The following is a 26,304-nucleotide window of genomic DNA, read 5'->3' on the forward strand; positions in this document are numbered from 1 at the left end:
ATACCCTTCTGCCAAGCTGCCACCAAAATTTCTTCCTCACCTAAAATGTAGGCAGGAACAACCTTTCTCCATCTTCTGCAAGAGGTAAGAATGAATAGCTGTGGGTGCAGAGAGTGGCTCAAACTTGTGTCAGAAAGAAAGAGATGGATGGGATTCTCCAGCTGATGGGATGAAAAGATTTACTGCCTTTAGGCAGTAGAGAGAAAGGGAACAGGACAAAATTCGTCTGGCCTATTTTAGATGTTTGTATTAGGATGAGATGTCTCCTGCCCTAGATAGGCCTGCTTCTCTCCATTGATTGCAAAGGAAGTCTAGGCACTGAGCTCCAATCTAGGAAGCTAAAGAGGCTGCAAACACCTGAAGTTAAGTGAGATGAAACTCACCCTGGAAGACATTGCATTTCCTTCCTCTAACAGGCACAGTGAATAAGAAATGCACTTGATATGCCACACTATATAGGGAGTGACTGTATTCCTCACTGCATCCTACTAGCAAAAATGACAGAGTCAGAAGTAGAAGACTCTCCCCAGCTTGGTGGGCAGATATACCGTTTTTAACCTGAGCCAGGCTCTGAAAACACAAGGGAAGAGTTGTGCTGGTCCCTACGCAAGGAGTGTGAGAAAAGAAAGTACTCTGCCTACATAGGATTACAGAATAATTCAGGTCGGAAGGGATCTTTGAAGCTCATGTGGTCCAATTCCCTGCTCAAAGCGGGGCTACCTTCTCTCTGTTTTCCATCCTAGCTGAGACTTTAACAAGAATTTAGCTCTGGAGCAGCAGCCTAATTTTATTGTGTGATGTAGACATGCCATAAGACTACTGGAAACCCTGCAAGCTGATGAAGATGTTTTTCTAAACAAATCCTGGCCTTATGTTTCACTCCACATCAGGTCTACCTAAGTTACAATGAAAAAAAGTACAGCTATTTGTATATCATCTCAGAAATAAACTGCTTATAGAAAATATTTAAAAATCTTACTTGTGCTTGCATTTGCAATTGCTGCATCTAAAAATAGTGTGTTACAGTTTGTTACTGATCATACAACAAAGTCTGTATTATTAAGCATGTTGCCATTATGATTTTTGGGCCCAAACACCACTGTTTCTTAGCTTGATCAAGAACCTGTATTTGGAGTGGCTGAAAGATGAGGCTATTCTGCATTCTGTAACGCAGACTAAATAGTAATAATAACTGGGAGTAAATCAGGAAGTGAATGTATAATAATTGCACTCTTCTGTTCATCATTAAAAATGATATCTTTCTTGAAAGATATTTAAAAGGCTATTCAATGTGGTGCTGTGAAAGATATAAGTCAAAATGAACCTATTTTAACAATCATTTGAAAAATAAATATTCTCTGCACAATCTGAGACCTCAGCTAGAGCACAACAGAAACTTTAATTTGAACGTAAAACATTCACACTGTCAATTCAGAAGTGCTAAATGACAATAAACAGATTTGTTGTAGAGTCACATAGCCATATAAAAGCTGTGAAGTGCCATTATAGCCTAATTAATGATCTCATAAAGTGGATGGACAATTCATGGCCTTAAAATTAAGTACATATTTAAAAGCCACAGTTCTGAGGAATAGAGATTCACTAGTATTCTGTGAAATGCTTCCAGTCCGCAGAGAAGACAAGGGCTCAGCTAAACACTGTAAGGGTTAACAGATGTTATGAAGAAGCAGGTAAGATGTTTAAACTATGAGACATTTACAGAAACAGGTCTCTGAGTCTTGAGTATCTGGGGTACAGATCACACGGAACTGAAAGTAGGGTAATGTTTATGAAAGCTGCAAAATACCTATGAAATCTCTACATGCATAGCAAAGAAATAGAAGATCCTTGGATACAGCAACACCAACAGATAGAAATATGGACAGAAAAAGACATTGGAAGTACTAAAATTTCAAAAGGAGTCAAGTCAAGAAACTGATAGAGTTTGTGAAAGTCTATGCCTCTCCAGCTATTTAAACAAGTAAGATTAGAGACAAACAACAAAATATCTTATAAACTAATGCAAGAAGCCTGAGTAACAAAGGGGCAGAACTGTATTTGTTGATGCAAATGATGAAACACGGTTTTACAGGACAAAAAGGATGAAAAGCAGCATGGTAGAATGAGATAGAATGCATGACTGTAATAAGAATTTTTGGCTGTCCGAGAAATAGCAATACAGGCTGTGACTATGCTTGTGGGAAGATAACTCCATTGTATAGCCCTTATCATGCAGCCGGGGGGAACTCCTGGAACATAATGCAGCTCTCCTGAAACCACGTGTCCTGATTTCCTTCCAAAAGGAGGATGATGCATACTACTCATCCTACCACAGGATGATGCTCATCCTACCACACAATCAAGATGTGATCAGGGTATTTGCTCAGGAAGCATCATCAATATAATGAGTTGTAAAAAACAATAAGTAATGGTTAATTTTATGGTCACTGTTTTTAATTATCGGTGTCAGAATGAGTAAGGCACGTAGTCACATGCAATGCTCCTCAGTGCTGGATCCTATACAAATGCAGACACAAAAACTTGTCCTTATCCCAAGAACTATGACAGGAGGATGAAAATAATGTATTTATATGGGATAACACAGGCTGATAATAAAGTTCACCACATTATTTAAAAGACAATCATGTCACAGGAAAAGAAGGAATGTAATAAGCAAACTGAGAGTCATCATACCTGGGGAGAGACAGAAAAGGAGACTAAAAGTCTAAAAATGCGAAAGTGAGAAAATAAACAAACTTCCCATGCTTCTGAAGACAACCCAATGGAAAAATCATATCCTCACTTTCTGAGTTCTCCTCAGAAAGCAGAAGCTAACCAGCTCTTTCAAGTCCTTCAGGCACTCACATGCATTAGCTGAGCTGTGATGCTCTTCAGGACAGATCAGTGCTGGTACTGGATGAATCTAATCTTTCCTTTTCCATATAGTACTTTTAATGTCTACATGAAACCAAAGTGAGACATTAAAAGATCTGTCTATTCTATCCAGCACTGCGGTGATCCTACGCATAAATACATGCTCCCACCACTGAAAAAAGCATGTGCATTTAGATATAATGTTAACCTGTACTTACTCTTAAATACTCTCTCATTTGCTATGTCAACCATTTTTTAAACCTTGCAGTGAAGCAAGGCAGGTGCAAAGAGAAAGATTTAGACTTTAGCCTGACTATAAACAAAGCTTAGAATACAGTTTATTTAGATATAGGGAGTGAAGCTAGGGAATAAAGCCAAACTATTACAGATTAGGAATTTAGAAATGCTTTATATATAGAAATGCTATATATGTATACACACACCCACACCATGGAATCATATATCATTCCAATATTGGTAAGGCTCAAATAAAAATTTGGGGTCTAAGACTGACAGACTGTGAAAAGCAAATGTATCTTGGGAATTTTTTTCTGCATGATTTGGAGGACTGACATTACGTATGAAATGGTCATTAAAACACAGAGTCAAAAGAAAAAAATCATGGCAACTAATGTGTATAGTTTAACAAGAATACAATGTACCAATAATCAAAGGGCACCTGATGTATTGTGAGAGATGTAGCTTTATAAATCTCAGAATCTGTATGCTGTTCTGCTTCTAATCCTTCCTGTATTCTCTCTCGCAAGCCTTTCAGTAAATTGATTACAACTATCATTTAGTCAGGGGAAGTGAGATTTTTTTCTAATCTAGTAACTTTAATTAGTAGCTAATTCATTGAACATAATAGATAACAAATTCACAACGGCATATGTAACACATAAACATTAGGTGTTGATAAATTTCCACTTGTTACCTTAATATTTAGTATTTTAGAGGGGATGATATGAGAACACAGAAAAGGCTGAGATGCCCTGAATGCTTCCCTTAGAGGAGACTGGCCTCCTGCCAGGGGAGTTAAATCACAATTAGGCTGCTGCTTGTAACTTGTAAGAAATCTTTAATTGCAGTTTGATCAGCTGCAATAGGGGAGATTAATCCAGCCCGTAGCATTTTAACGGTGACAAGATTTACCTAGGGCCAGCAAATCATGTCATTCTGTTTTGGAATATGTTCCATTATTTTAGAAAGACACTGCAAGAACAGCTCCTCAAATCTAACGGAAAGCTATGGCAGATTTATATCAAGGTTCCTAAAATGGTGTTCTTTCCCAGGTGAGGAAGGCCATTGTCGAGGAATAAATCACTACAGTGTTTTATGTTATCTCATATTGATAACCTGAATTCAACTTTGAACTAGTCAGCCTCTGATTAGTAGGACAAAGTATGTCAAATCTTTTTGAATTTGCTGCTTAAGTTATGACAGAGGGTTAAATAAACATACTCTCCTTTCCAATGGCAGCTGGAAGGATGCTTCACAGAAAGAACGAAGCATTGATGTGAGAATTCATACTAATGTAACTTCCTGGGCATATTTCTTTGCTTGTCTCATCCCTGAAGATGGACCCAGGTGAGACTTGCCATGTTCTCCAGATTTAACTTAATTACAGACCTTTCATATCACAGGTCTTTTATGAATATTTGAAATTCTGGCTTTGAATAAACAACTTAAAATGACAAACGATCAATATTAACGGTAATATTTCTTTCCACTCATTCAGTTACATTTGAGTTCAGATTAAGAGCACTCCTAAAATACTTTTAAGTGGTAAGTTAATTTCCTCCAAATCAGGAGACTTTTAGAGATAAACAAAGTTCATTTTCTTTCTTTCCTGCTCTCTAGTATCCTTGAGACATATTCAACCTTTCAGACCTTCTTCAACAGCTATGAAGCTTGAAACTTCTTTGGTGGGGGGATGCAGGGAGAATGAAAGCTGAGATTTTCACATCATAACTGGTAGCTCAAAGTGCAGGATCTAAGACCCTGTATTGCACAACTTCTGGTAAAATCATGAGCTGAAAGTATTCTATGCCCAGTTCTTGCACTTCTTGTTCTTTACAAATTTAGGTCCACATAAGCCTCTGGAGCTCTGAGGCTATGTTTATTCTAGGAAATTAAATACTGCCAGAGAAGCTCCCCAGGCACAGAAAGCAGATCTGCTATAAATTGCTAGAGTCATTTCTGTTGTGTTTTTGCCCTGAGCCACCTAGCACACTCCTGGATAATTCCCAAGCACCGTTTGGGAGTTAGGACAAGCCATTCCCAAAAGGCAGTTGTGATGTGGCCACCCTGTCTAAGAGGGTAAAAAGAGTTTCACAGTTTTCTGCTTGTTTGCATCAATGCCACGAAAATGTCCCAGGAACTTTTAACTGAGTACAGAGACAGCCTCAGGTTTAGGTGGCAGAAGGATAGTGCCTGTTCTTCTGACCTTGAAGTAATTTAGTTGTCCTGTTTCACGGCCTACAAACAGTGGCGGTGGGGATTACTGTTTTTGTGCTCTTAATGAAAGACTGTTTTGGGACTGGCCTCCCATGTGGAGTGCAAAATAGCAGATTTTATTTCCTCTGGAATGAGGCTGCCTGTGGGCTGCATCTCTTTGGAAGTGTCCCTGCCCCAGCATGGGTCGCCCATGGCCACAGTCCCCTCCACGGTGTACCCTGTCCTGCACAGAGCTGCTCCTTCCCAAAGCACACTTCCATCTGTGTCCCCAGCAATGTCCTCCTCCATGTGCCTCCTTCGCTTTGTTTCTTCAAAAGTGTCTCTTCACATTTCTCCTTACGTCTGTTTTTTGTGTGTCCTCCTGTGTCTGCTCTCACACGCAGACTCCTGTTTCTCCTCCTGTGTCTCCTGTCTCAAGTGGCTACTGCCTTTTCTTGAATAGGTTTGAGCAACAGCACCATATGCTCCTCTGGCTGGTTGAAGCTTTGGCATGCAGTGGGTCGTTTTCATCCGTTTCAGAGCTGGCTGTGACGGGCACAGGGCAGCTCATGGCCTCCTCCACACAGTGCACCCCCACAGCTCCCTGCCACCCAAATCCTGCCACTTGTGCCCAGTACAGCTGCCTGGACCACAACATCCATTTAGTTTCAACTGAAAGGAAGCAAGTTCATGTGCTCCAAAATGCACCCCACAAACCAAAAGTAGAGATGGCTGGGAGATTTGTTTCAGAAAGTGCCCTCCTGATGTGTACTAGAACACCAATGCAGATACACCCTGTGGCAGATTTTAAAACAGTTAAAACATCCCTTTTCTTATCACATACCAGTAACCTCCTCACGTTTCTCCTTCCAGTCCTCCCCAAGAGCTCCCTGTCCCTGCTGCTCTTTGCTACTGTGAAGCAAAACTAAAGTGTCCTGACACCCTGTTAAACAGCATTATGTCCTAAATCATACAATCACCCCTACCAGAAAATAAGTGTATATTGTCATAGTCAAATGTTGTGATGAAAAGGTATGTAGGCTTTTGTAGCATTTGGTACAGATAATAACTGCTGTGAGTCTTCCTGAGCAGAAGACTGTCTGGGGATATCCTGGGAATATGCCTCTCTGGGATAGTATTTTGGCACATTCGTTTGCACTATTTCCAGGGGGCTGGACATGCACTTGGCATGGGCTGCTCTCATGGTTTCCTCTAGCCTTTTCTGCTGCCTAGGCACTGGCTGTTGGCTACTGAAAGTGGCATCACACGCTGTACACATTCACCATCAACATGGTGAATGAGGCAAATCAGACACCTGATATCCTCACACCACAGCCCACATGCATTTCTTTAGCCCAGACTCTGCTGCAGTTTCCTGGGGTGAGTCATCAAGAAATATGGCATTTCTATAGTATCCTGAAGGCTATACAGAAACTTTTTACTTACTGTAAAACCATATCCACTTCTATCACACCCTGATTATTTTTTCTTCTTCTGTGAGAATAAACTTTAACTAAAACAGAGGCTTAACTGACCATCACTTATGTTGTTATTATTGCAGTTCATCTGGGATTTCTTCAGATATGTTAATATCTGCAAAATATGCTTAATAACTGATGGGTCCATATGCCTGTCCAGATGTAGGCATTGCTCATCACTGTGACAGCTAGTTACCCATCCCTGCCTTATGGCTTTTTGGATTATCCTCTAACTTTATTTTCAGTTACCCAGAGATTAAAAATATTTAACTGTAGAACAAGCTAGCTCATGACTTCAGATGCCCTTAATAATATCTAGTTCTCTTTGTGAACCCTCATGTTTTTGTGTGAAACATGGTAGAGAGGGAGAAAATAATGGCCAAACAGAAATCCAGGAGAATGGGAGCGAGCGAAAAGAACAAGAGAATAGGAACAGATCTTTTTTAAAGAGAAGGAAAAGAGGATATTGGTAAGACAAGAAAAGCAAGGCATAAAGCCAATGAAGGGATAAACAAAGATGGAGAGTGAAACAGTAATAGGCAGGAGGATCAGGATTATATAAGAGAAACAAGAGAAGAAAAGTTTTAGGGAGTTAATTTTTAATATGAGTTTCTGATGTCTATGCGAAGATGATATGTTTCAGTGACATACTCTAAGTAACTTTAAGATCTACATGCACAAACACTCTCTAGAATTCCCTGCATGTACGGGTGTTCCCTTTGACCACAAGACCACAAGAATCTGAGCATTGTACCATGGAGTAACCATGGCTCTTATTATAATTATATATTATAATTACAATTATATATATTTTAATTATATTATAATTATAATTGTCATTAAATTCTTCTTTTATATTTATTAAAATAAAAGCTGGGTACTTGCATCCATTAGTATCTTTGCTTAATTTCCAGATTGCCTTTATTCAGTTATGGATGTCTTTTTCCTGGAAAGAGTTTACACAGTTTATTTAAATGAGTGTTTATTTTCAGTGTTTACTAAGTGACAAATAACATGGAAGATTTTTTTCATACAGATTAATAGAAAGAAGCTTCTCTGAGAAAGACAGTGATAAATGATACTGTGCATAAGTGAAAGATGAGCTGACAAAGCTCAGAATGATAGTGATTCTTTTTAATGTCTTTGCACACCCTTCTTTGAACACAGCTCTGAATCAGACTATTTTTCTTTTCAAGTTGAAATCAGAGATCTATTGAGATGATACATATTCTGCCTACATGAAAAAGCATTTGTGATTATAGTGCATTCAGCAGGGATCTCTTTCTGCAACACTAAGGCTATTCTCTCTTCCAGAAGGGCTTATTTGAAAGTTAAATAGTAATGAAGTGAAATCATGATGCAATCTGGGACTGTAATAGAATTCTTGCTTGTGCCTTTTAAAAAATATATATTCAAACTTGTGGAAACAATATCATTTAAAGTAATCTTTCTATGATGACAAGAAGGGAATGACTTGTGAAAGAGATTGGTTCAGGAGTTTCAAACAATGAAGATACGATTGGGTTGGTTTCTAAGCTCAAGAGGGGCATTTGCTAAGCGGAAGATACACTTGATGCAGTGCCTGCAAAATAGTAGAGTGTAAGGGGACATTTCTTCCATTTGAATTTCATGCTCAGTCTCCTGCCTTGGTTAGCAGCATAGATACTAACCTCACCAACTAGGGCAGGTCATCGCACAACCAACCTTGTATCAGGTGTTAGGGGTGGCTACAGAAACTGGAGGTCACCTTCCTTCCTGGAAGGCAGAGCACGAAGCAGGGTGGGACACACTGAACAGCTTTGATCCCACCAGCTCAAAAAGTCTGGATTCCATGGATTGGGAGACCCCTTCAGTGAAGCTGGCTTCTAGGCTCATCAGAGTCTCAGCTATGCTGGGCAGGTGGGAGAGCTGGCAGGGACTTGGGGGTTTAACTCAGCTGTCCTGCCCATGATTGACAAAGAGACAGAGGCAAGCTTGTTGCTTTTTTGTCTCTCCTCCCCTCCTCTATTACTCTCTTGGAGGACTCTGATCACTGACAGAAAAGGCCAAAGCAAACTAGACATGATAAAATATTAATGTCATGCACATTTCAAAATCCATTGCTACATGAGCTGCTCAGTGGCTGCAGCGGTCATTGCCGCTTCTGTACCCTTTTGCTTGCATACTTTTTCTGTGCAAGGTTGTCGCGGCCCAAAAGGAGTCGTTCAGGATGACCTCCCTCCCCTTGGGACCAACAACCAATTTCGCGATGCCCTTGGACTGAATTAAGGTGAAACAACACCAGCCAACCAGTTTTAAGATTTATTAACACAAAGATAAGGCATGTGGTCAAATAGGATAATCAACTAGCTAGACAAGTCCCGTGCCACACGTTTCAAACAGATTCAACAAAGGAGAGGGAAAAAGAGGAGAGAGAGAGAGAAAAAAGATATCACCACCCGTGGATCCAGCGGCGTCCCGTTGGTCCTCTTCCTTTGGGAGTCTCAGCGGTGGTGGTGGTGGTTGGGGGGGGGGGGCTCCCGTCTGGTGGTAGGTGGGTCCTCTTCACACAGCTCGAGTTGGGTACCTCCGAAGAGGGACCCTGAAAATATCGATCCCCGGGCAATTATAGCTTTTTTCAAAATAAGTTTCCCACCCCCGCGTGGTAGTTCAGGCCAATAGTAATTTTTTGGGTCTGGGGTCTCCTGCTCCTTATTGGATCTCATCGTCGTTCCTAGGCAGGCTGTTTTCTGCTGCAGTTTCTTCCACAGGTGTGTCTCCATTCCTCGGGTTCTGCTATTATCTCTCAAGGTCTTGACAAAGAGGTGGTAACTCCAGCAATTAGCACTGGTTCAGATGCAAATTGCTGGTAACTCCCTTATCGTTTCCGCCTGCACCAGCTCTGGGGCCCTTTCTCACTGAACTAGGGAGTGCGGCCTAAGGCTTCAGCAAATTTAGCCACTCATGCCAAGCAAGTTTTATAGAAGTTGTACTAAAAACGGACAGTCCAGGTCCCAAAGTCTCTGCCCGATCGTGGACCGGCTCAGCGCAGGCTTGGCACGTCCTGGGTGGTCACAGGGAGACCATCTCGGGGGTCGCAGCAGCCCAGTCCTGTTTCCGCCAGGGCGGGGTTATGGCCTGTTTGCATCCCATGCACCAAGAAATGTTTAAGGCAAAAGTTCATTCATCTGTCCGCCACACAAGGGCTTCCCAGGTCTTCTCAGAGAGTCATTTGCCTATCTTCGTCTGGGTGCTCCCAAGCTGCCTATTTTCAGTGGAGAGTTCCTGAGTGCTAGCTGGGAAGCTGCGCTCTGTCACACATGTCTTTAGGTTGCTCCCTGACGTGCTTCCAAAACACTCACATCTCTGGTATGGATGGGAGATGTGTGGCCATGGTTTATCATACAAATCATGAGCCTGACCTGAGCAGAAGACTGGGATGAGGTTGGAAGGGCCTTGCTTTGCATCATTACCATCTGGCTTGATTTTACTTTAGAAGAACTTCCCTTGTTCGCAGCCCCAGTTTAAAAGTCAGGCTCTGCCTCTTAGGTCCCAACCATTATACCCAGAATTCCTACCTCAAGGAATTAAGGCAAATACTAAGAAACAGGCCACTCAGACCTTTATGCCTGATGTGATCCAGGCAGAGCTGTTAAAACAACCACACAAAATACATCAGTGCATCTGGAAAGGAAAAATGCTCTATATCTCTTCTTTTAGCCAGATCTACAAGGTGATATAAACATCTAGGGCTGAGGCAGCCAGCTGGTGGCTGCAAGACGCACATAGTTGATCCTGAAGATCCTTCTTTTGGTATGGTATACTTTGAGAAGACAGAGATGAAAACAAAGGGTATGCAAAAACAAAGTTCTTGAAGATACCAATAAATCCCAGTAATGGCCCATTAAGCCACTGTTCCTCTTTGGACCATTGGAGCTCAAATTTTCATGCCTGAGCTCAGGAAAGTGCCCCGATACATGATAGTGGATCAAGGCATAAATTTTACCTTTAGTTTTATGATCAGCAGGTGTGATGTTGAGAATAAAGAGTCTGTGCACCTCAATAAAGCATTAAAAGTGAATGAAAGGTATTCCTAATAATGAAAGGCAGGGTTAAGGATTTCACTTGTATAAACCATGGAACTGAGGAAATGATCACCCACCACTCTTCTCATAGTCAGAGAAGTTCCTTGGCTATCTCCTCATATGGCTTTTCTTCTCTCTCCTTCCAAACACTTATTTCTCCATTGGCAATGGAAATAAAAGGAAAAACTGAAAGAGAAGGTGAATAAAACCAGCAATGGCACCATGTGAAATGTTGCTGAAGAATTCTGAACAGTGGCTTGTCTTGACATGGTGTAGCAAAAGCAAGAACCATTGCACAGAGTGGAAAGAAAGGATCTGAGTCCAAATCTTAATGCTACCGTCTAGTTGGGACACAAGCTACTACTGGCAGCAAAATCTGTGATGGATTCTCTGAAGGTATGTATAAATGAGCTAGAGAATCTTGTCTCCTAATCCACAACTTGTACAAGCCAGAGTTTGGGCTGTTGGAAGCTTCTCTGAATATATCTTAGGCTCTCTGGGAAAATATTTAACCCTATACTTCCCCATGCTCAATAATGGAAAGAGGTGATTTGTTCTGTAATGTGGTCGCAATGTTCCATTCAAATGTACTAACAACAGTCCATCTATTCTAATGCATGAAGATGGATACAGGAATACTGAGCTTATATCTTACTTATCTTTATTCAGAAAACTACTGGTAGGTAGCAAGCAAGTAAAGGCAGAAACCAGGAATCATTACGGAGGGGTTAGGAAGGGAGGAGAATACACTGAGAATACCTCAGGGGTCCTCTTGAAAGAGCTGGCACGGAGGAGCTCTATTAGAGTGGTACCACTTTGGTGAGAGACCGTCCCAGCATGGGGATGCTCTAGGAACAGAAAAACAAAAAGGCAAGGTTAAAGACTTGCTATTTTGTGAATGTTTTGTAGCTGCAGTCCCAGTCTGGGCTTTCATTTGAGAGTGTCACTAGTAGCTGAAGCACTTGGGAAACCTGCTGTGTGGGAAACGTTCTAATTAACACTGAATCACCTGTCCTCTGCCCACCGTTGTCCCTTGCCGGTATGGGGAGCGGGGAACAATAAACAGCCAGCTCAGCGTAGGTGGCTCTTTTCTTAGCTAACTCGAGGCTATTGAAGGGAAGAAAGAGAAAAAGAGTGCCCCAGCTGAGAATTAAGCCAAAACATCAATTGAATATGGGGCTGTAAAATGCCAGTAGCTGCTGTAGTCAAGAGAGCAAATACCAGTTTGTTCCAGTACTGAAGAAGGAAGAACAAACTCTCATTGTTAGGTCTCAGCTGAGTCATTTCTTTCATTGTTGGTGTTAAATGAACCATTCCTCTCATATTCTACTTTGTCATAAGTTTGGGTTGTGTTTTGGATCCTTTTTGTTAACAGGGTAGAGGAATGCTTATGCATATGAGCTGGTCTATTCACAGAAATGATAATCCTCATCTCAATCCTCCCATGGGAACCACATCAGAGATGTGTTTGGGGAAACATGGAAGTGTGGACTAATTAGGATACAAGCAAACAGCGTCTGGTTAGAAGCACTGTATGGGTATGATGAGGGCACCTGCAGGGAGAGAAAGGCCATGTCTACATCTACATTGTGAGCTAGAGTAGTAGAGCAATTTTGAAGCCAATGTCTTGATCATAGGAACTTACTCTGTGTGTCCATTTGGTTCTAGAAGTGATTTTGAAGTAAGCAAGATAGATTGCTAACTCTGGTCCAGCTAGACGTTAAATGAGCCCCAGTCACTATTGGCAACATGAGGGCCTGAACTGATAACTGGTCCCTTGTTTAGCTTTGAACCATATGTGAGGGATGTTAGGATTGGGGCCTTTGGGAATAGACCAAAGTAGACCCATCAAACTGACGATAAGTAGATGTCACGGCCTCAGCACCAATGTTTGAATTCATGGATTCACTCCTACTGCCTTGAATTATTTTTTAATATAAACATAGAAAAAAATGTCAAATTCTACCTTCAATAAGAACAATGTTGTTGAATTGTGGAAAATAGGTATTGCTATCACAAATTAGGGCCAGATGATCCTCAATAGTATTATCAGGTTTGTTTGCCACTGTTTAAGATGATAACTTGCTTACATCCAAAATGTGCTCCACATTCCTATTCTCCTCCTGCTTTAAGTGAGCATCTTATCAGGATATTTCACTGCAAGTTTCAGATACAGAAACAGTGGTTTCATCAGTGCAGTGACAGAGCCAAGGTGATCCTCGCTGATGCTTGTTTCACAGATTTAACGTAATTGATCCTGGCAAACAGAGAACAAGATGTGAAAAAGGAAAACTAGAAAGTGCACTTCTGGCCACCTTTCCTGGTACTACTGCCACTGTGATTGTGAGTCAGGAGATCAGAAAGGCTGTCTCAAACTTAATTTCAACTCCTGTGTGTGTGAAAGTGATGGGGAGTTCAGTGGCTGAAATTCAGCTGTTTTTCTGATTAGTAGTAAGAAAAATTGTCCTGGAGATGGGAGAAAGATAGAGCCACAGAGGTGTCACATCACCATTTCTGTAAATCCTGCTATCTTACAAGGCAGTAATGAAATGTGCATCTGTTTCATAAATCTGTGAGTTATGCACTTGATTGCATTGAAAGTCACAGAAACACCATCTGTTCCTTAGGTGTCTTTATTCACTAAATGGCCCCAAACATGCAAAGTTTCTGGTTTTATTCCCCTGCTGTTGTTATTTTGGGAGGCTGAAAAATGTAAGGAAGGGAAAAATCAGTGACCGCAAGCAGGAAATGCCATATATCTAACCTGAATGCTGTGAGACCGTCTCCTGATGGGGGACATGGCCCCTGCAGCAGGGCAATCAGATTGATGAAGGGTTTCTGATGCACTTAGAGAAAAGAGGCCTGGTTTGTCTGTCACTGCTTCAAATCAGGAGTATTTCTAATGGGAGCCATCAGGTAACAGCAGTTATTTTAGTAGAGATGTCCATCATTTCTACTGTTTTGAAGAGAAGAGTCGGACTATTTACAAGAGTTTGGGTTGTGATCAAGACAAAGGAAAAACAATCCACGGATTAAATTGACTCAAAGCGCAGCTGTCGAATGTGCTAAAATAACAGTATGAACTTTGGGGTTGTTTCTAAAAACTGCCTTGTTTTCTTAACTGCACAAGTCTCAATGATATACTTCAGCTTACTTGAAAGAAACTGGCTCACTCCAAGTGATCTTGTGAGTGCTGAGTACCCACAGACACCAGAGTCCTGAAGGACCCAGAACTGAGGTACATTCAAAAGATTTGCTTTGATTATCTGTCTTATGGTAGATTAGAGAATGGAAGAATAACTCTTCAATACTGAAGTTACACTTTCTACATTCTGATCATTTCAAAATCTCACTAACAGAAAATTTTCTTTTGTCTTCTCAAATTTATTAGTCTTCTCAAAGACTACCTCTACAAACCTACAGACTAGTTTTAACCATGGCAGCAAATATGCTGCCAGGCTTGCTCAGGTTCCAACAGTAGGAATTTAACAAGAGCTGAATCAGATGTCAGCGTAGCAGTACAACCAGTTTCTAATACTTTCTGAATTTTTTGAAAATTAATCCTTTTACAATAATTAAGCTGAATGTTTACTGATAAATTATTTTCCTTTAAAAAGTAACATTTTTGCATTAAATACCACACTGCAGACAGAAAATTACGTAAAATAGTACCTCATAAATATTTTTCTTATGTTATGAAACTAAGAGATTTAAACGAACTGACGTTGCAAGTAATTAGCCTACCAGAACTTCTGTTCTCTGTCTTTAGAACACTGTCTGAACTTTTACTCTTGTGATTTGACAGGAAGATGGTATTTTCAGTTTAGCAGCTAAGTGGTATCAATTAACATATCTTCAAAAATCAATGCATACAACCACACTCAACCACTCACCTCTAACAGAGGATCTGCCACAGTTTAGAGAAGGACAGCGAAGACCAATCAGACAGAAAGACAATCAAAGTTATATACGAGCTTTTATGCAAGGAGCAACCAAATAAGTTAGGAGTCTTCCATATCAAAAAAGGTGACTGAAGCAGATACAACAGTTGTCTGTAAAATCATGAGTAACACTGAGACTGTGAATAAGCAGTGACTGTGCACTGTTCGCTAGTGTAAAAAGAGAGAGGCATCAAATGAAATCAGCAGGATGATGGTTCAGAATAAGCAAAAGAAGAAGCTTCTTCACATATCACACAGTTACACTATCAAACTCACTGCCACAGGAGACTGTGGATGCCAAAAGTTTAAATGGGTTGAAAACACAGTGAGAAAAGTTAATAGAAGAAAAACCCGTTAAGGGCCGTTAAATACAAAGATCCTGCTTATGGTTTAGAAGTGTCTGAATCACAAATTGCTAGAGACTGAAAAAGGTATTAGGGAAGCATTGCTACGTGCTTTGCCTGTCCTTATAATCTTTTCTAGGCATCCACTTGTATCCATGGTCAGAGACAGGATTTTGAGAAGCTCAAACTTTGGTCAGCACAACCATTCTTAGATTTTATAGTTCTATTATTCTGTTAGAGCCAGGATCTCTTATTAATGCTACCTGCATATAATTCAATCTCACACTGTAATTCATATGCTTTTCCCATGAAGGAGGTCCTAGCCTTTGTTGATGGCATAGAACCCAGCACTTCACCAATAACATTCAAATAACCTATAAATTCAAAATATGTTGAGGATTTATGTGTGTGAGGATTATAAATATATAAATATATTTATATTCAGACTGTTGCTGAATGTGAGCTATTTCAGTGAGGAAAGAGGAAGCCAGAAGTGAAAGGAGCAAGTTTAAAGATGCAACGAAAAAGCTGTCCTTCCCCTCCTACTGCATAGCTTAGTGACTTGACCAGCTTTTGAGACAAATCATGTAATGGAAGCTGCAGCAATCTAAGTTAGAAAATCATTATATTTCTAGCCTAGGTTTTTGTTTAAACAGGCATTAGAGCACTGCATCATAGAGTTCTTTTTGTCCCTTTTCAGACAGCAAATTCTTCAGTAGCCACAATTCCTTGCACCTTTATTAGATCCAGAGCTTTAATTCCTAAGCTGTCCCTTTCACATGCTACCAATAAAGCCATAATGTATATTTCACATCTTAATATATGAAGTTAAACAAATTATTAACATACAGTCGTATTCCTATCCTGTGCCCAACTGTCCTCTCCCAAGTCTTAAGAGAGAGAGTTCTTTACAAGCGAGTATATATATGGAACAGAATTTTTTAATTGCCTACTTAGCAGTTTTTGTTTTTCTCCATCCATAAATTCAGATGCACTTTACAGAGGAAGCATTAATACTGTCCATTTACCAGACAGATCACTGAGTCACGCGGCAGCAGATAAACCGACTGCCCTCAAGGCTTCCCAATATTCTCACGGCTGGAGATTCTTTGCGTATTGCAAAACCTGTTAGGCCTTGAGAATCATTTAATATCACCCATTTAAGAAATGCTTTGGTGTGAGCATATACCTCTAGGCGTTTAATTGCAAGATATTCCAGTGCCCTACACCAAGAAATTTAGGACAGTATGTGCACATCAGTAATCACAGTTCTTACCTGTAGCCAAAGATTAAAGCTGGTATCAATTTTTGACAGAGTACTTTGTACTAGGTAAAAAATGACAGCCCCCAAGGGAAAGGCGTACACCAGACCTTAACATCATTTTCTACACAGCATTCCACAATTTCCCATGCAGTGTTTACAAGGCTTTTCAGGCTATTTCATTAGAGGGGATCACTAAAAAGTACACACTACATTTTTCTCACTCAGGCAGTCCAGTAAACACCAAGGTAAACTCTATATAAAGAGACAGCTCTGACCTGAAGGAAGACACTCGGATAGAGTCTAAAAAGTGACAAATGTGAGGCTGCTTTCACTGCAGTCTTTCTTGGACAATGAATAATACCTCAGTAGTTTAGATTGCTCACTAGCTGTGTTTATACTTTGGTGTCCTAAGGAAATTTAATGTTGCAACTGCATAGCTTGTTGGTCTAGCCATTCTTCTCTTTTCTCTTTCTTTCTCCAGTATCTGCTGAACTCCTTGCTCACCTGGAATGAAATTTAGAAGAGCAGAAATCTCAAGGACACAAAGTGCTTCTTGAAAACTGAGAGCCAGGTAGAAAGAAACTCAGATTAGTGTCTGTCCCAATCCAATATCGGGAGGGTTTCGTTACGATCCCAAGGACGAGATTAAGACGCTAAAACTGGTCAAATATTGTACACCCTTTTAGCTTTATTTTCCACAAAGTGGGGAGAAAAAGTGGGGAAAGGCGAAGGAAAGGAGAGAGAAAGAGAGGGGGAGAGAGAAAGAGAGGGGGAGAGAGAAAGAGAGGGGGAGAGAGAAAGAGGGGGGGAGAGAGAAAGAGATATCACCACCCGTGGATCCAGCGGCGTCCCATTAGTCCTCTTCACCCTGGGTGTCTTGGAAAAGTTCGGAGCCAAATCAAGGCAAATTAAATAAATAAATTGTAATGACATGCGTGCAGTAATTACAACTCGAGTTGGGTGCCTCCGAAGAGGGACCCCGAACAAAGAAATCCCTGGGCAATTATAGCTTTTTTCAAATTAAGTTTCCCACCCCTCACGCGGTAGTTCAGACCAATAGAAATTTTTAGGTCTGGGGTCTCCTGCTCCTTATTGGGTCTCATCGTTGTTCCTAGGCAGGCTGTTTTTCTCCCTTATCTTTACTGTTGCGGTTTCTGCTGACAGATGTGTTTTGATTCCTCGGTCCCGCCCTTGTCTCTCAAGGCCCTGACAAACAGGTGTTGTTCCAGCAATTAGCACTGCCCCAGCAGTGACAGTAGGTGTTATCTCCCAAGGTCCTGATGAAGAGGACATAATCCAGACCCCCCCTAATTAACACTGTTCCGGCAGTGAGAGGAGGCTTTGTTTCCCAGGGTCCTGGCGCCCAAGCAGGCCTTATTTCAAAGCTTTGACATCCTCCCTTTCGGAGTGTGAAGCATAGGAATGCAAACTGCTTGTAACTCCCTTATCTTTCCAGCCTGCACCAGCTCTGGGGCCCTTTCTCACTGAACTAGGGAGTGCAGCCTAAGGCTTCAGCAAATTTAGCTACTCATGCTAAGCAAGTTTTATAGAAGTTGTGTTAAGCGGCAATAATTTACAGTCCAGGTCTCAAAGTCTCTGCCCAATCGTGGTCTGGTTCAGCGCAGGCTCGGTGTGTCCTGGGTGCTCGCAGGGAGACCATTTCGGGGGTTGCAGCAGCTCAGTCCTGTTTCCGCCGGAAACAGATGGCTTGTTCGGGGTTATGGTTTGCTTGCACCTTATGTACCAAGAAATGTTTAAGGCAAAAGCTCACTCATCTGTCCACCACAGTGTCCCCGTTGACAGAGCATAGCTCGAACCTCTTCTTCTTGGCAGCAGCCAACTGATCTGTTGGTGCACATGTACAGACCGTCCAGTGAGACTCTGGTTGCTCCAGAAAAGTCACTGCACTGCTGCCTCTTCCTTGGTTTGGGCATCGTAAAGGGCATACGAGAGAGAAAAGGGGAGAGGCAAGGGGTGCTGCTACTGCAAAGGGGAGAAAATGGGGGTACTCTGGTGCTCATGTGAAACAACTGTTTTTCTCTGTGGAGCTTTGTTCTAAATGAACACCACTGAGCACTGTTAAAACTGCACACTGGCTTGTTCCTGGTATAACCTATGTGCTGCTTTAAAGTCAGTCCTATTAAAATTTATGATTTTAACAAAAGGTAAGATTTTATGAAAGGTGACCATGCAGAAGCCTATGGATATGCATGGGGGACAGACAGACAGCACTAACTTTGCAACACCCTGATATTTTCCTGGGTGGCAAGAGAATCTGAGCTGCCTCATGAATATCACCTTCACAAAGGCAAAATCCCAGTGTTAGGTCTCACCTAAACTAGGAATCTGCCCTAATTAAAGCTGCCAGCGACCAGCCACAGCTGTAGCCATACCAGGCCATCCAGGCAGAGCTCAATGGAGTGCAACCACCACCAGTGCATGCAGAGCTGGTGTGTCTGCGGTATCAGTGGAGTAAAAGGGTGAGCGGGATGTGACTGGGGTTCACAATATCATCAAGGCGGTGAATAATGTGAATGCAGGACTGTTATTCACCAAATGGTGCAATCCTCAAACCAGGGGTCACTTAGGAAGCAAGTAGGGGGTCAGCTTGTGATGTATAAAAGAAAGTATTTTTTTTACACAATGGATAGTGAACTTCTGGAATTTGCTGCCCTAGGAGTGAGGCAGACAGTGTCAGCAGGTTCAAAAATGGCTTAGACAAATGTGTAGATAACAGGTCCGTAAACAAGCAATAAAGGGAACGGGCAAGGAAATGGCTTTCAGCATCCCTAATCCAACCATTTTGGATGCTGGGAGTACAAGGGAGTATCCTGTAGAAAGTGGGCAGGCTCACAGGCAGTGATGCAGACCACATAGCTAGATGGACCACTGGTCTGACCCTGTCAAGCATCTCTCGTGCTCTTATGCCCTACCTGTGATAACTATAAATCAGGAAAACCTACAAAAGTCTGCATAATGTCCTAAGTATTGTTTCCCACACAACAACATGCTTATAAGATTTCAGTTTTTATGACGCTTCTTGAGACATTCTTTGAGAGAATGATTTTCACTCTATGAGAGAATGATTTTCACTTTTCACTGTGTCTTTTTTATTCTTCCCCCACTGCTTTCAGACTCCAGAAATTTCACTTCTTCTTTGAGGTCACATTATAATCCCCTCAGCAAAAGGGAACAGAAAGGAGAAGGGAGTAAGAGTTATTTCTGTTTCTCAACCCTGTGCTGACTAGGAAGAAATGGCGAATAGTAAAGAGCATCCACATATCCTTGCTGTTTGCAGAAGCCTAAATGTTAACAACCAGTTAGCAACAATAAAAGATGTTTTGATTCATTCTTATTTTCAATGTACCAGTTTATTACAAATGTCATTTAATAAAGAGTGATTTTCACTATGAATTTTATGTCTTCTACTAAGAAAATTAAGAACCGTTAGCCGGGAAACAATGATTTTGTCTTCTGAGAGATCTAGTTATGTTGCAGAGCTCAGCTGCCAAATTACTATAAAAGTCCCTGGGAGATTCTTTCTATGCAGTATGGAGGAAAAACATGTAACAGTCAAGATTCTTACAATATAGGTTAAAATAAAGCCTTGGAAATATCTAAGTGAAAAGAGAGCAAATTCCTGTCTGTATTACTGTCTGCACACTAAAAGTTCTTGACCAACAAACTGAATGATTGTATAAATAGTTATACACTCTAAAAGCTTCCTGTAAGAATCTGATAGCCTATGCTGTTATGTAAATATTTTGAATAAAATATGTGCCTGCAATGATGTTCAACAGGTGATACTTGAAGGATAACCTTTATAGGTTAGTTGCTGGAAATGCCTTGCAGAACTGCCTCATTTTTTTTTCCTCCAGCTCGGTAAACATTATTTTGAAAGCAGGGAATGCACACAAGGGCGAGCACTGTCATGGCTTCTCTTAACATGGATGACAACATTACAAATTCATATAGACCACAAACAGGAAGTTTGGGCATGAAGTTTTCATAGGGCTTTATGGGAAATGCTTTGTTTGAACCTAGCTATTCATCTACCATTTCTGTCTCTATTTAGCAAAGCAAACATCTTGATCTGAGATTTTTTTCAGTTGGAGTGTTTTCTAAATAATTTGTTTGCACTTATATCAGTTTAGCTTTCTGTCATAACTTCATTTTCCATACACCGTGCTAAACCAGCACAGTTTCTATCATCTCTTCCCTTGAGAACACCTTCCTCTGCTCCACGGATGCTTACAGCCCTGCTCCCTAGAACAACCTAATTCATTAAAAGAATTAAGTTAAACAAAGAGTTTTCAATATGACTGTGGTTTGAAGATCGATGCATCTGTTTCTGACCAGTATGGTGGTAGCTTATCTGCTTTTCTAGCTGTATTGTTAGGCCTTTTGCTGCTCCTATGAGTCTCAAAGTCTTCCTGTTGCAGATTTTTTTTGTTGCAGATGATCATCCATGTCAGCATGCAGTCTGAGCTCCTGCAAGACACCAGGAACAAAGCTTTATTCTATGCTTTGTATATCAAGCCCATGCATTAGGCATGTGTGGGCTACGGCAGTATGATAAGAAGGAATTTAGGGTGGAATTAATTTTGTCTGATTTCCAGTATACGTAGAACAAATGTTCACAGGTGAACCAGTCAGCCACAACTGCCCTTACAGTCAATGGAGCAAAATAAGCACTTCTGTGGTACAATTCATATGATTATTTTCAGTGTCCACTCTGTAATGACACAAGCTGAGCCCCCAACAGGGCTCTGTCTCTCCATTGCAGGAAGAATGGCGGGACTGACTCAGATGTATCTATTTACCCTGTCAAGATTTGGTCAGACAAGTCCCATCCTCATTGTAAAGTGACAGAAAATCCATCACAATCCAGGAAGACTGCTCCAATGATTAATCACTTGCTCTATCTTAAAAGTTTCTGGCTTATTTCACCTTCTGGTTTTCGGTATTTTTTCCCACTAGATTAAGAAGAAATCTACTGGTTGGCCCATATTGCCTCATCTGCCATCAGACAATAGCTAGTCTTTAAAGCCATAATCCAGTATAACCTTCATTATCTATGAGAGGTGAACTGTTGAAATTTGTAGTTGAATGGGTCTGGCAAAACTTTATATGATATAGGATGCACAATGAGGGCTAACCAGTTAGGCAGTAAGGAAGAGTTAGGCCCCCACAGTACAGCCACAGTAGAATACCATGGACTTCAGTGCAGATACCAGGTGCAGACCTTTCTGCCCCAAACCCTTCCAGGAAGAGTATTCAAACCACGGCTCTGTGCTCCCTGCAGACTGAGAGCACAGGGCTAAAATGCCTACTGCTGTCTCCAGGTTAGGGTGGTAAATGAGCTGAGCAATACTCGTGGCAGAGATATAGAGGGATTCAAAAGATTGCTAACAAAAGAAAAGGCAATGAGAGATGGATTTTCTCCTCTTCATGCCCCAGGTACAACAGGGAAGTCCTGGGAGTACCTCAGTTGTGTTTCTGAGGCCATTTCCTCCAGCATCTGCCACTACATCTGTGAGAACTAGCCCCAAGTCCCTCTGCACAGAGCTGTGGCTGCACTTGGGATTATATCTTCATGACAAGCCAGTCGGTCCTATTATAGCAACAGTTTTCCTTCCCTTCTCCATCATTCCTGGATTGGGGAGGGAGGTCAAGCTTATATTTAGAATTTAAACTACTAAGCAAAGGGCTTGTTCCTTTACTTTTTGGATGAAAGTGTCTAGCAGATTTATTTTGGTGTTAATTATATAACAGTAATAATCTAGCCTGCTAAAGCACTAGATAAAACACAGCCAACCAAAAGGACACTTAAGCCCAAACATTTCAAAACTGCAGCTATTATTTGGCAGCCAAACACTAACGCTTCCCTAGCATGTTTCACTGCAGAGCTGCCATAGCTACATCCTTTCTGTGTGTGTTGCTTTATGACTATAAAGTGTAAAACTGTGGTACTTTTAAATGTTACAAAATGTGTTACTTATGCTCATTTCACTCATACTGTAATAAGCAAGCTTTGCTTTCAGCAAAAGAAACACTTCTGAAAAAAGTCAAATAACATTACATGAGAACATCTCATTCAGGATTCATTTGAGAATAACTATTGTCCACAAGATTTTACAAATATCTTTTGTTAATGTGTTTTCCTGGCCCAATAAATGGCACCTGTAAAAGTAAGGAGGCAGTCTACTTTGAAATCTAAGTGCTGTTAAGGCAAGAAGAATGGGCTTCTTTTTGGCAGAACATAAAGGACAACTCAAATATGCCCATGAACATTAAACACTTTTTCTCTTTTCAACACTCCTTTCTTTCAGCTACCAGTTCTCCTAAGGAAATAGCTTCTTATTACTGCATCCTGGTGCCTTCTAAACTAAACCAGTACAGCACCCAAATCAAACACCCTGATTTCTGAAAATGCTGCTGAGGAATGTCATTGATTCAGAAAAGGAAAGCATTTCAATCAGCTAGCGAATAACAATCAAATCAAGTTGGGTGATTTATGTAACTTATATGTGCCTTTTTTTACCTCTTTAAAGCATGATTAGAAAATCCTATATCTTGATATAATTAGAAAAAAAAATCATTGCACTGAGATAGAGGCACGTTTCTCTGTGTAGGTTTTCTCAGACTCTTAGACCTTGCCTTGAGATGAAGAATGATACTATTGTTTTAGACGAAGACTGCAGTTCACCTTGGAGCTACTCCAACACAAAAATCTACTTGACAGCCTTATCAGCCTAGAAAGAAGAACCTCAGCAGTACTGAAAGGAATACGATTTGGGTAGAACATCTGTATTCTTGCAAGCCCAAGCAGACTTGGATTTGGACATAAATGGGGTCCCTGTCATGTTATAAGCAAAAGCACTCAAGAGAATTTTCCCAAGGTAAGTAAGTATGTCTGATGTGAGATGGATGCGTTCTCCCGGTCATGCCTGAGTTTTGGCCTGAAAAAATGACAGTTCGGATGCTGTCAGCAGTTATAGCTGAAGAAATCATAATTACACTGGCAGAAAACAAGCCAGAAAAAGGTATCTGCCTTCCTAGCTACTGCAGAAATGAAATAATGCAACTTGTAGGTTGCATTAGCAACCGTGACATGCATGAAATCATGTGCCTATAAAAATCTAGATTATACTGCAGGATTATTACAGTGCTGTCCTCAATTGAAACTGCTGAATCCAGAGTAAGCCTCCTCCCTTATGGCTCAAGGCCAAAGTTAGAAAAACCTACCTAACTGCTCATATGGTCCACCAGCATGTTCTCTAGATCCCTCACAAACCTACAGACTTGTATCTCTTCACTGAGAAAAGGGACTGTTATTATATGATTTTACAGATAGGAAATTGGGAGACAGAAGACAGGACCCATTTCCCATAACTAGCAGTTTGAATACTGCATAAGTCATGCAGTCACAGTGCAGTTCCTTACATAGTGATTGGCAGAGCAATAAGCACTTTCTGGTGTAATACCTCCCAGGGACTAATTCACTCAGGTTGGACACTTCTGGAGGAACTTTCCTCTCTCCATGCACTCCTGATGGAAGCCTAGATGCAACAGCTGCATTTCAAATGTTTAAAATTAAGAGATGAATCTTCTTCTGAGAGACTTAATATCCAAGAGCATTCAGAAAGTCCAGGAGTGAATAGGAGCAAGCCTGAAAATTGAGTGCCAGTTCAGTGCTTTTGTACACAAAGAACATGATTCACGTCCAAAAAGAAAAACTCATCCTTATTGACAGACCTTAAAGTACAAATAACCAATGCGAGCCAGTTATCTGTTATGTAATCAACAGTGAAATGCTAAGTATGAACCAAAGGCTTTGAAGCAAAGAACAAACTGATGCATATGTTGTCTAGGACTGTCACCTTCCTTGACAGCCACAGCCTGTCTCCCCAGTCTTGTTAGAAATTATGTCAAGCCATTTATTTTCATCCTTGTATCTAAGTATCTGAGACAATATGAGAGGAGAAGAATACTAAATCCAGATCTGATTAGTGGAAATGTCCTTTGATAGGTCTCTTCCTACGTGAAGGAAGGCAGAATTCAGCTCACAAAAAAATATTAATCAGAAAGACAGTGAAAAACAGGACAAACAAAAGACAGAAAATGCTAAAAGTTAAAAAAAAAAAAAAGAGAGAGAACAATAAACCTTTCCAATTAAGCATCTAAGCTACCCCTTGTAAACAGCTGGAACTAAATTTCATTTGGTTTACTACAATGGTATGAAAAATCTTTTTCTTTCTTCAAGCTATGAATTCTCTTTTTCTAGACATGAATCACTCCATTCCATTAACAATAAAAATGGGTTACTGCCCTATTAATTGCAGCCAAAAGATTATTTTCAGTAAGTGCAAATAACAGGACACACTGTCATGTGGAGCAACGTGACATGCTCAGAATTAATAAATTATAGATAGAAAAAAGAGGGAAAATATGCTGGAGCTCCATAGTTAAACTTGGGTTACTATTCTAAACAAACCTCACAGTTGCATTATTTAAGTATATTCTGAGTGTTTCAGTCGAAAACTGAACCCACTAACATTTAAAACAACTGTAACTCAGTATATAAATCACTGAATTAAAAGTAGATTAACTTTTCTCTCTAACCTTCACGTGTAAAGCTACAGATTTGGAGAAACTAATGCATTTCTCGGGGAAATGAGACCTGGAGGGCCATAGCTGCTGGGTGCAGGTGTCAGAGCAAACCCAGCAAACAGTGTAAGAGAAAGATCAGCAGCACAGAGCATAGGCTAAAACGTGTTTTACCAACAGAATAAAAGCTGTCAAGAGAAAAGAACGGCAGGCTCATGTGCACATGGCTGGCAGGCAAGTCTTTGCTGGTCAGTTCATGCCAGTCCCTGTAGCAGGCTGCTATGATTATTTAACGGCTATAGGCTATAGCCTATAATGACAGCTGTATCCTTCATTGGCTTGTACTGCGTATTGCCAGCAAAGTGGTCTGGATTATAGCTGCTCTTGGCATTCATCTTGACAAAACCCATCTTTTTCTCCTTGAGAAAGTCCAGGTTTGTTACACCATCTCACTGAACATATGCTGCTTTTTGTGAGGGAGGTTTCCCCCACCGTCACTGTACCAGTGACCAAAACACCCGCGTCTCTGGGCCATACACCAGGTCACCCTCGCCTTCCCCAGGACACTATGTGGGTGCTAGTTATCATTTAAGAGGCGCGAGCCAGTGTTACTGTGCACTGCAGTCCCCTCCTCCGGCAGAGACGCTGGCAGCATCAGTGTTTTAGAGGTGGAGGTCCTGGGTTCAGTCTCTTTGGGGCCAAGAAATCTGCATATTCACCATTTTGGGTCGACGCCAATTTGCCCTTTCATATTCCCTGTGTTGTTTAGATCCCTTGGTTTACCTGATGGCCTTTAAGTGTGCTACTTCTTTTTAATTTCCAAAAGGTCCACCTCGCTTGCAATAAGCCGCCAAAACTGCAGTTTATCATGGATTCACTGTCGCATATTGACACTTAGGAGGAAATCACGCTGGCTGGCATTTCTTCTCGGTCCGCCTGTGCTGCTTCTTGCTTTCGGGACCAGTTTTCCCTGTGTACTGTGGTGCTGTGTTACCTGTGGGCAGACCACGGAGAGGTGGAAATGCAGAAACCCTCCCCCGCAAACATGGTCCCGCTGCTGCCTGGCCCCATGCATGGGAGCACCAGGAGCCCTTCCCCGGCGCCAGGCAGGCAGCTGCAGCCACCCAGGCCCCACGGCGGCCCACCACAAGCCAAGGCCAGTCGCGCATCTCCCGCCTCTTTCTGAACACACTCAGAGCAAGGAGAGGCCCAGGCCCGTCCTATCGCTGCTGGCCAGGACCCATCCCAACATTGGCAGAGAAGCAGCCGTGCTGCCTGGCACAGCCACCACGG

The 26,304-nt window shown here is 41.3% G+C and overlaps 1 long non-coding RNA gene across 1 annotated transcript; it reads right to left on the bottom strand.

Annotated features, from left to right (window-relative positions):
• Nucleotides 1-9,075: 9,075 nt before the first annotated feature.
• Nucleotides 9,076-17,545, bottom strand: LOC135324144 (uncharacterized). Its single transcript, XR_010385492.1, has 2 exons — nucleotides 16,763-17,545; nucleotides 9,076-13,808 (listed from the first exon to the last, which is right to left on the bottom strand). It is a non-coding gene; the product is annotated as an uncharacterized LOC135324144 (long non-coding RNA).
• Between the last annotated feature and the right edge of the window lie 8,759 nt (nucleotides 17,546-26,304).

This window comes from Dromaius novaehollandiae, chromosome 1 (assembly GCF_036370855.1).
Source record: "Dromaius novaehollandiae isolate bDroNov1 chromosome 1, bDroNov1.hap1, whole genome shotgun sequence".
Classification (NCBI taxonomy): Eukaryota; Metazoa; Chordata; class Aves; order Casuariiformes; family Dromaiidae; genus Dromaius; species Dromaius novaehollandiae.